General features: G+C 50.1%; 1 long non-coding RNA gene across 1 annotated transcript; it reads right to left on the minus strand.

Moving 5' to 3' along the window:
• Nucleotides 1–756: 756 nt before the first annotated feature.
• LOC122240215 lies at nucleotides 757–9466 on the minus strand. The gene is made up of 3 exons (XR_006219598.1): nucleotides 9243–9466; nucleotides 6976–7165; nucleotides 757–941 (listed from the first exon to the last, which is right to left on the minus strand). It is a non-coding gene; the product is annotated as an uncharacterized LOC122240215 (long non-coding RNA).
• Nucleotides 9467–9810: the final 344 nt, after the last annotated feature.

A 9810-nucleotide genomic window follows, 5' to 3' on the forward strand; every position in this document is an offset into this window, starting at 1 on the left:
CTGGGGGGGGGGGGGGCGGAGGAGAATAAGGGGTCTTGGAGAAAGAGGAAGGAGTTAAAGGGGCAGAAAAACTGTGCGGAGAGTAAAGAAGTAGCCAGTAAAGCAGAAAGGATGGCCCAGGGGACGTCTATGAGGGGTCATCCCAAAGGTCTAGGCCAAGATGGCCACGTTCTTTGATGGTATAAGGCACAGGAATTCTAGACCAGGGTGGAGGATTCGGGGTGAGGGTGGGTATCTAACACCTGATTTTTCCTCTATTCCCACCTCTGAAGTTTAGATCTCTCACCAAAGACCTTAAGATCTATCTGAACATCCTTGGTATCCCCCTGCTCACGTGTGTTTGCTTTAGAGGGATGGTGGCCGAGTTGGTCACAGCTGAGGGTGTGGAGTAGGTCCCAGCTCCAGTCAACCCAAGTAAGAGAATCATCTTGAGCATGGGCCATGAGCCATTGTTAATGGCTGAAAAAAATAACAAGTCCTCTGGGTCCTCTCCTAGCCACACTTTGCTTCATATCCTGGGAGCTAAGGAGCTTGAGTGCCATGAGAAGTGTGGGAGAGGCCGCCATCTTGGCTCTCCAAACTTTGATTCAAGGTCCCACTGTGTTGGAATCACGCTGAGGGTCCCACAGAGCTAGAGTGTGAGCCTCTTCTTCGGACCCCACATTTTCAAGCCAAGATATCTTCCAGGAGGGGAGGCAGGTCTGTCGGAGAAAAGAGTCCCGGGAAAAGCCAAGTTAAATTTCTTACCTGCTGGCAGAAAGGGGGTGAAGGGCCCAGAGTCAGAGATGAGACTGGAGAGGCTCCCGGACAAGGCAGTGAAAAGGAGGCAGAGTGTGTCAGCAGGGCCCAGCCAGGAGTTCACTGGAGACAGTCACAGTGTTAACAACAAGCCTCGGGCTTCATGAACTGCCTGAGGGTCCTCCAGAGTCTTTAAGATCATTCTGGGCAGAGAAGGAGAGAGAGCGCAGGCCACAGGTATTTTAAAGAAAGAGAAATGCTACAAGCTCAGGTCTTAGAGACTAAAAGAGAAATAGCAGAAGAGAGAGAGGACAGCAGCTGCCCCAAACAGAGTGGGGGTGGGGGAGCTCCAAACTCCACTCTTAGGACAGGGAGCCAGGCCCGACTCAGGGCACCACTCTCCCATTCTGGTTTCCTATGATACGGATAGCAGGGTATTAAGGGGGTATATGCAGGGCACATACAGCCTGAGAAATAAATATGCTTGGTGTTGGGGAAGATGTGAGTCAGTCAGAAGATAAGTTAGGGTCACAGATTGGACAGGTTGGACCAGGCCTCAGTGATGCTCAGTGCTTCCCCCATGGCTCCTGTGCCCAGCTCCCCGGCTGGTGGCACCAGAGGGGAGACAGGTGCAAATCAGAGAGGGGGAGACATGCCTCGCTATGCCAGATGTCAGATCCCATGCTGACACCCCTCTCCGGTCATCCCCAAGCAGTGTCTTGCCCCGGGGTCCACTGCGGGACTCCAGAGAGTCCGGCCCCTGATGCAGGTTCAGGATAGATGCCCGGCGAAGCACACTGTGCTGAGCCACGAATTCCAGAGGTGGCACAAGGGTAAGAGAAGTTGTGCCGCACCCCGGCCTGGCAAAGTGGCCCAGGTCATTAGGACAAATGCTCATCCCTCCCAGGTGTTAGCCATTACTCATAGTTGCATCTCTATCCAGCGACACTGTGGATTCTGACCTTGGCTATTCATGCCCACGGTTTCCAACTCAACCCAGCCAGTGGGGAAGGCCTCAGGCAGCAGGGCCAGGCAGTGTAGACTCCTGCCGCTCCCAAAGATTTGCCCTCCATGGACGGAATGTGGGCTTGGAGAACAGGCCCTAGTCGCGGACCGTTGAAAGATCCTAAAGTACTCAAGAGACTCATAACTTAAGGAACCACATTAAGAACACCCAATTAATGGCATTGTATGGGAATAACCAGTCTGGCTAAAGTGCGGAAGTGTGGTAGGAGGTACCGGACTGCCGCGGGCCTCGCACACCAGGTCGAGAGGTGTGAGCTTTTCCTCATCAGCAATGGGAAGACTTCAAAACCAGGCAGGAGGCTGGTGGATTGGTTAGACAACCAACATGTGCTGGTAGCCACCCCAACTTCTCCACATGGCCTCCCCTCCATTCTTCCAAGTTGTCCCCAGCCAGTTTTCCAGACCAGTGCTTGGCAAAGAGAGGGTGTTAAAAAAGAATTTTCTGGGGCGCGTGGGTGGCTCAGTCAGTTGAGAGTCTGGTTTTAGCTCAGGTCATGATCTCACAGTTCATGAGTTCGAGCCCCATGCCGGGCTCGCTGCTCTCAGCTCAGAGCCCGCTTCGGATCCTCTACCACTCTCTCTCTCTGCCCCTCCCCTGCTCACACTCTCTCTCTCAAAAATAAACATTAAAAAAAAAAAAAAGAATTTCCTGAACGCATTAATGGACGGCATGATATTTATGGGAATCCAAAGGGGTAGAGTCTAATGAGTGTTAAATGTGACACAGCATTTACAACCACCAAATGAAAAGTCATTGATGAAAAAAATTTTTTCAATTATTTCTCTCAGGCAGAGAAATCTCCTTGATATCAGTGTTTTGAGAAGTCACTTATGGAGAGTGACATAATCATCAGAGACCATCACGTAACCCCCTTTTATAGAAATTGGGTCTGGTTAACCTTGGAAACCTGGAGCGAGGGTTTTGGGGCAGGTTCGGGAGTAGAGGCTGGGGCAAACCCACTGTGCGCTGCGTGAATGAGGAGAGGGCAGCCACCCAGGTCAGGTGCCTCCTGGGGACAGGGAGATAAAAAAGCACTCAGAGAAAAGGTTTAGAGCCACAAAACATCTCAAAGGGTCTTTAGATAGTTTGCTGTGATGTAAACCCCCATCTCCCCATGAGGGTGCCTGCAAATCCTACTATGGAAACTACTGCTATCATACGAAGGAATGAATAAACACTTTGAGTTCTGCTCCCAAGTTGGTGCAAGACAGAAGTAGAGGCTGTTCCCACAAATGCTGGGGCCAGAGGACAAGGGACAGCTGATATCTAGCACCAGTAGGTGGGCCATGGAGTCACCCATTCGAGACGTAGCCTAAGGGACCCTGAAGACATTCCTTGGGAGGAGACAGGGTGATGGATGTGAGGTTATGGCAGACACGGATATCCTTCGGGCAGGGCTGGCACAAACCAAAGGCATACTGACCCATAAACCACCAATGCCAGCACCTGCTTGTATCCCCGTTCTATCCGTGGGGGGGTCTGCTTTTTTTTTAACGTTTTAATTTTATTTTTGTTTCATTTTCTTTAAGTTTATTTATTTATTTTCAGAAAGAAAGAGCATAAGTGGGGAGGGGGCAGAGAAGGGCAGAAAGAGAGAATCCCAAGCAGGCTCTGCACTGATGGCACAGAGCCCAATGCGGGGCTCAAACCCATGAAGTAGTGAGATCATGACCTGAGCCAAAACCAAGAGCCTGACGCTTAACCGACTGAGCCACCCAGGGGCCACTATGCAGGGGGCGGGGGGGGGGGGGTCTTTGATTCCCACAAGCCAGCAGGGACACCGGGAGGGCAGGAAACCAATGGGACAACGACTCAAAAGGAAGTTTTGTCGTGGAAAAATAAATAATAGTAGGCTTTCACACCACTCAGTGCTCTGGAAATCCTGTTTGCCCTGTATTTTATTTTATTTTATTTTATTTTATTTTATTTTATTTTATTTTATTTTATTTTATTTTATTTTCGCCCTGTATTTTAAATGTACGTTCACTAAAAAAGAAAAACTAAGCTAGATAAAGGGAATCGAGATCCCGCCAGGGGAAGAAGGCTTCCCCTGCTCGCACCCAGCCACCACTCCATTCCGCGACTCTGAGCTCCGTGCGCTCACCACTCAGATGGAAGGCGGTGATTAAAGCCAGCCTGACCAACACTGCTGCTCAAATTAAACTCCTTAAAAAAGCACAACATTTTCAATAAAAAGAGGCCGAGCCCAGCATGCCTTAGTCATTACTGTAGTACTTTTCTTCCAGAAAGATTAACAAATATGAAATAGAGGGCTGAGAAATTTTGATCAAGCAAAGTGTTTTAAAGGGTTTTATTTCCTCCCTCTTTCATTAAAATCGCACCGCTGCGATTCTATTCTATATATAACATAGATATACACATGCATGCTGTGTCGCTTCTACCCGATGAGGACAATAGGACCCTCCCTGGGAACTAATATCTTCTTTAGGATCTGCTGGGGAAAAGCAACACATATAAAAATATAAATGAAAATGGCCCCAGCTATAACTATATAAAAATGAGTGCTTATTTCCATTGCTAGGGTAGCAGCTTTGAACTTGGGAACACAAGAGAAATATACTTATTAGCTCAAAGAAAGCAGATCTGGATTTGGGGATGTGAGTTAGGGGAGGCCAGCAAAAGGAGTGTGGAAGCCCCCTCCAAACGGCTGAGGCCCAGAAGAACTGACCACAGTGCCTTAGTTCCTCCCCAATACTTCCCTTCTCTTAGGCTCAGTGAAGGGAGGGAAGGGGAAGAGAAAACAAAGAGGCAGGGAAGAGAAGGGGAGGGAAGAGAAGAGAAGGGGAGGGGAGGGGAGGGGAGGGAAGGGAAAACAAAGAGGCAGGGAAGAGAAGGGGAGGGAAGAGAAGAGAAGGGGAGGGGAGGGGAGGGGAGGGAAGGGAAAACAAAGAGGCAGGGAAGAGAAGGGGAGGGAAGAGAAGAGAAGGGGAGGGGAGGGGAGGGGAGGGAAGGGAAAACAAAGAGGCAGGGAAGAGAAAGAGAGGGAAGGGAAGGGAAGGGAAGGGAAGGGAAGGGAAGGGAAGGGAAGGGAAGGGAAAGGGAAAGGGGAAGGGGAAGGGGAAGGGAAGGGAAGGGAAGGGAAGGGAAGGGAATGGGGAAGGGGATGGCAATGGGGAAGGGGAAGGGGAAGGGGAAGGGGAAGGGGAAGGGGAAGGGGAAGGGGAAGGGGAGGGAAGAGAGAGGCCAGCAGGGGAGAGAGAAAAAAGCAAAGAGCAGGGAGAAAAGCAAAAGGTCGCAGGTGCCTTTGGTCACAAGGAGAGAAACCAGTTAACACAAGCCTAAGAGACAAAGAGTGACAGACTATAGGAACAGAGTGAGATTCATGGAAATAAATGTGCTTGGGCAGGCCTAAGGGAAGTTCTGAAACAAAGACCTCAAACATCTCCAGAAACGTAGGCCTCCCCGTTTCTTCCTGCTCCCATCCCCTCCTCCTGCACCCTCTTCTACTGCTCTGTTCCCCTCTCTCGGTAGCTCAGTGCCCTCACCTCTCAGCCCACGCAGCTGGACATGACCTGTGGTAGGCAGATATCCCCACACCAGGGATGTCTGTGTGCAGAAGCCAGCTGGCCATCTCTGAATCCCGGGGCTGAGAATCTGGCCAGGCCCCTGGGCCCATCTCAGTCCAGTGCCAGCAGAAAGGGGTTACGTGATGCACATATGGGCCAGAGCCCAAGCCCAGAGGGGAGGGATTTCAGGGAGGGGTGGGCTCCTGGGCTAGAGGGATCACCCTAAAGGTGAGGAGAGGGGGTGCTGTGGAAAATGAGAAAGGAAGACCAGAGATTGGTGCCTCTCCCAACCCGAGTTTGAAAGGACAAAATACCGCAAGGGGAAATTTGTTCTACACGGACGTGTGCTGAGGTGTGTGTCACGAAACCTTCTGGAATCCCTCCCTCCTCATCTGTCTCACTCAATAGCTACTGAACAGGAACAGCCTGTTGGACGCCCTCTTTGTTCCAGGGAGACCCTAACGAAGAATGAGTCAGGGGTGAAGTATTTTCCTGGCAAAAACCTACCTTTCCAGCAGTCTCCTCCCCACACCCACCCCAGGCTCCCAAGCCCACCCTGCGGCCCTCTGGCTGCTCTCCCGAAGTCCACCTCCCTTCTGTCAACACCCTCCTCCTAACTGTTCTTTTCCAGCTAGGTTCCTCACCCAAGAGGTGAGTAGGATCTGATTATCAACTCCACACCACCATTCTCTCCTATAATATCTTAAAATTTTGTTTTCATTTAGCTTACTCCAAAACAAAGCGTGCAAAAGATACAGACATAGAAGACCAAGGAATCAGGGCTCTGTGCTGCCGTCCTCACACCTGCTCACATCAGCTTGCATGAAGCAGCTGGTTTTCCACTCGGAGGATCACCCCTTCAATACTTTAAAACCAGTGCTCTTGTTTATTCAGCCAGTCATTTCACCCACACTAACTGGTACGTCTTCTAGATACCAGATGGTGCGCTAGATGCTGAATACAGCCATGAGCAGGACAAACACAAGTTTCTTTAAAAAAAATTAAAAAAAATTTTTTTAATGTTTATTTATTTTTGAGAGAGAAAGAGCATGAGTGGGGGAGGGGGAGGGGGAGGGGGAGAGAGAGAGAGAGAGAGAGAGAGAGAGAGAGAGAGAGAGGAAACAGAGGATCTGAAGCGGGTTCTGTGCTGACAGCAGAGAACCTGATATGGGGCTTCCAGCCCACGAGCTTCAAGATCATGACCTGAGCCAAAGTCAGACACTCAACCGACTGAGCCCCCCAGGTGCCCCAGGACAAACACAAGTTTCTACTGTCAGAGAACCCTGAGGACTTGCAAGGACACCAGAAGTTGGCAGGGCAGCTCTCTTCCAAGGCCTCTCCCCTTGGCTTGTAGATTACCGCCTTCTCCCTGTGTCCTCACACGGTCTTCCCTCATCTGTGTCTGTGTCCTCATCGCCTCTTCTTATAAGGACACCAGTCATAATGGGTTACGGCCCACCCAACAACCTCATTTTAGCTTAAGTACCTCTTTAAAGGCCCTGTCTCCAAATACAGTCACATTCTGGAAGTTAGGGCCCACGGTTCAGCCCCTAAGAGCCTATTACTTGCTGGCCAGGTACCCAATTCTGGAAAAAGTGTTCCAGAAAGAACGCAGCTGGAGAAGAGCAAGTGTGATCACGAAGGATCCAGTATGTCAGGTTAAGTGTTTTCTTTAGACCTTACCTGAAAGGGAAAGCTGAGATCATGGAAGAGTTTCAGGCAGAAGAAGGACGTGACAAACGGCGTGCTAGAAAGATCCTTCCCATCTGTGGTGGAAAATGAATTAAAGGAACAAGGGTGGATGCTGCCGGCAGTCCAGGCGGCAGATGGAGGTGACTCTAGGTTTGGGTCGCTGCAAGGACGTGAATGCCAGCTGAAAGGACAAGATACAGATGAAGAGGCAGAACAGAGCCCCGGGAAGCACTGATCTTGCAGGACTGCAGAGAGAGGTCAGCAAGGGCCAACCAGGAAGTCGAGAGCAATCTGGTGGGGGGGGGGGGACCAGAGTGGGTGGTCAGCAAGGGAGGGTGGCCAAACAGGTAGGGGCAGAGGGCAGCTGTGGGGATTATTAACTGTCTTGGGGCCACGGTGCCCTGGGTCAGAGCAGTTGCAAGGGAGGGTAGGACTGGAGGCATGATTCCACAGGAAGAGGACGTATATCGTATATTAATCTCATCGGAGACGTGCTACATTCATAAGCCGTCCCATCCCTAGGCCTCAAAACTGATGCCACTCCAGGCCGACTTAATCAAACAACCCTAATGGGCACACGACCTGGACTATATTACAGCCAATGGTCAGAGATTTGAGGCTCTAATCGCAGCTTCAAACCTATTGTACTGGAACTGGTTCCGTTCACATATTTCGAAAAACGATCACCGTGTCTACTATAAAGTCATTAAGAGGCTATATAAGCATTAACCTTTTAAGTGAAAGATTGAAAGTTCAAATCTCCCCTTAATGATATGCCACCACTAGATACATCAACTTGATTTATCACTCTGATCAGTAATCATTAACGCTATTTACCATATTTCAACCAAAAATCTTGCAAAATTTATATCCATGAAATCCAGAACCCAAGTCAGCAGTTGCACCGAAACAAACCAACCCTTGAGAAAAGAAAAGAAGGAAAATCTATCCGCCTCTTTCATTACAACAATGATAGGATTACCTATTGTTATTCTAATTATTAGTTATTCTGTTATTCTGATGCTCCTGGCTTGTTCAGGCTAAAGGACAGAGTCACATATGGGAGGCTAGGGAGCCCAGTGGAATTTTTTTAAATGCTTATTTATTTTTGAGAGAAAGAGAGAGTGCGAGCTGGGGAGAGGCAGAGAGAGAGGGAGACACAGAATCCAAAGCAGGCTCCGGGCCCCAAGCTGTCAGCACAGAGCCCGACACGGGACTCGAACCCACGAACCATGAGATCATGACCTGAGCCGGAATCGGACGCTTAAATGAGTGAGCCACCCAGGAGCCCCCCCACCGCCAGTGGAATTCTTTGAGTGGAAAAAGCTTTCAACACACTTAAATGATGTTGGCAAAGAGCCAGTAGAGAAGGACCTTTGGACCCCAAGGAAGCCAGAGGGAACACTGAATTTGGGGAAGAGAAGATCCAGCTGCCCCGTTTTAACACAAAAGGAGGAGGAGAAAGGGGAGCAAGCGGAAGCTCTAATCAGAGCGACGGACCCCCAGCGAGGTGGTGTATGCAGTAGAGGGATATTTCATGCAGGTCGTGAATGTAAGTGGAATGGATGAATCCATGAGGGATGTACTTGATGGAATGTACATCCACGGCCATGTGGTCTCTAGACCAGCAGACAGGAACCATCCCCTTAGCATATAGAAGTAGGCCATTGAGCTGCTCACAAGCAAGCCAAACTTTTTCTCCAGAACATTTTGAACTAACTATAAAAGCTGGAGGAGGCTGACTAGGTCCCTAAAGCTGCAAAATCACAGAGCATGTAGGAACTGTCGCCTGGGCCTGGATAATTTTAAAGGCCACTATCATGAGCAAAAACAACAGGCAGGACTTCCTTGGAGCGGGTCTTCTCTCCTCCCTTCTCTCCACCCTCCCTCCACTTTCCTCCCTCTTCCCCTCTCCTCCCTTCCCTCCCGGCCTCGGGCTGCCCTCAACACCACTTGCAGGTCCTGGATCTGACTACAATGGGACACCCCTACCCTGTGGGCTCTGGGGTCCAGAATAAAGCCCACTAGAATAACTAGACCATTGAGTTTCAAATTAAATCTCCCCCATAGGCCCTTCTTCTCCAGTTACTGGGCTCATTAGAGCTCAGATAATGGAACATCTCCTCCCACTAATGGCCCATGAGAAGTGAAGGAGAGAAACCAGCCCCTCTGCAATGTCACTACAGAGAAACGGAGAGAAAAAGGTCACTGACTAAAGCCCCAAAGTTTTTAGTGTATTGGAAGAACTTTCTCCTGACCATGGGAGATCTGGAGCATGAAGAATGGATTTGCCAGGGCGTGGTGGTTGTAAACAGACTAGACATTCATTTGTGCATCCTTGTGACTAAGCCAGAGTTCTGGAACTTGTCATCCCAGAAGGTTCCATGGCTAATCTCATGGGTAGGGAGGGGACACGTGCGATCGATGGAGCCAGAAGAGGCTTTTAGAAGCTGTGGGGGCTGCTTGTCAGGAAAAGGGAAGACTGCTCGCCACAGCCTGGTTTGTGCTGATTTGTCCCACGTGAACCACAGGGTCCGAGCAAGGACTCCGTCTACAGGGACGGGGAAGGATTTGACAGTGACCGTGTAACTGGGATACAGACGTTCACCAAGATGCTGTGAGCATTCAGCCATGTGTGGCAAACAGACTCCTATGCGTCTGCAGCTGCTAGAAACTGGTGAATGTTCTGGGCTTGGAGTACTCGCTAACCAGGGGTCCACCATGACCTCTGCCAGGGGCCATGAGAAAACGGAACACCCCCTATTGTCCACCAGTCTGACCCTGAGCCCCAGCCCCCTCCAATCATGTTTCGTGGCTTAGAAATCA

The sequence above is a fragment of the Panthera tigris genome, chromosome B4 (genome assembly GCF_018350195.1).
Source record: "Panthera tigris isolate Pti1 chromosome B4, P.tigris_Pti1_mat1.1, whole genome shotgun sequence".
NCBI classification, from domain to species: domain Eukaryota; kingdom Metazoa; phylum Chordata; class Mammalia; order Carnivora; family Felidae; genus Panthera; species Panthera tigris.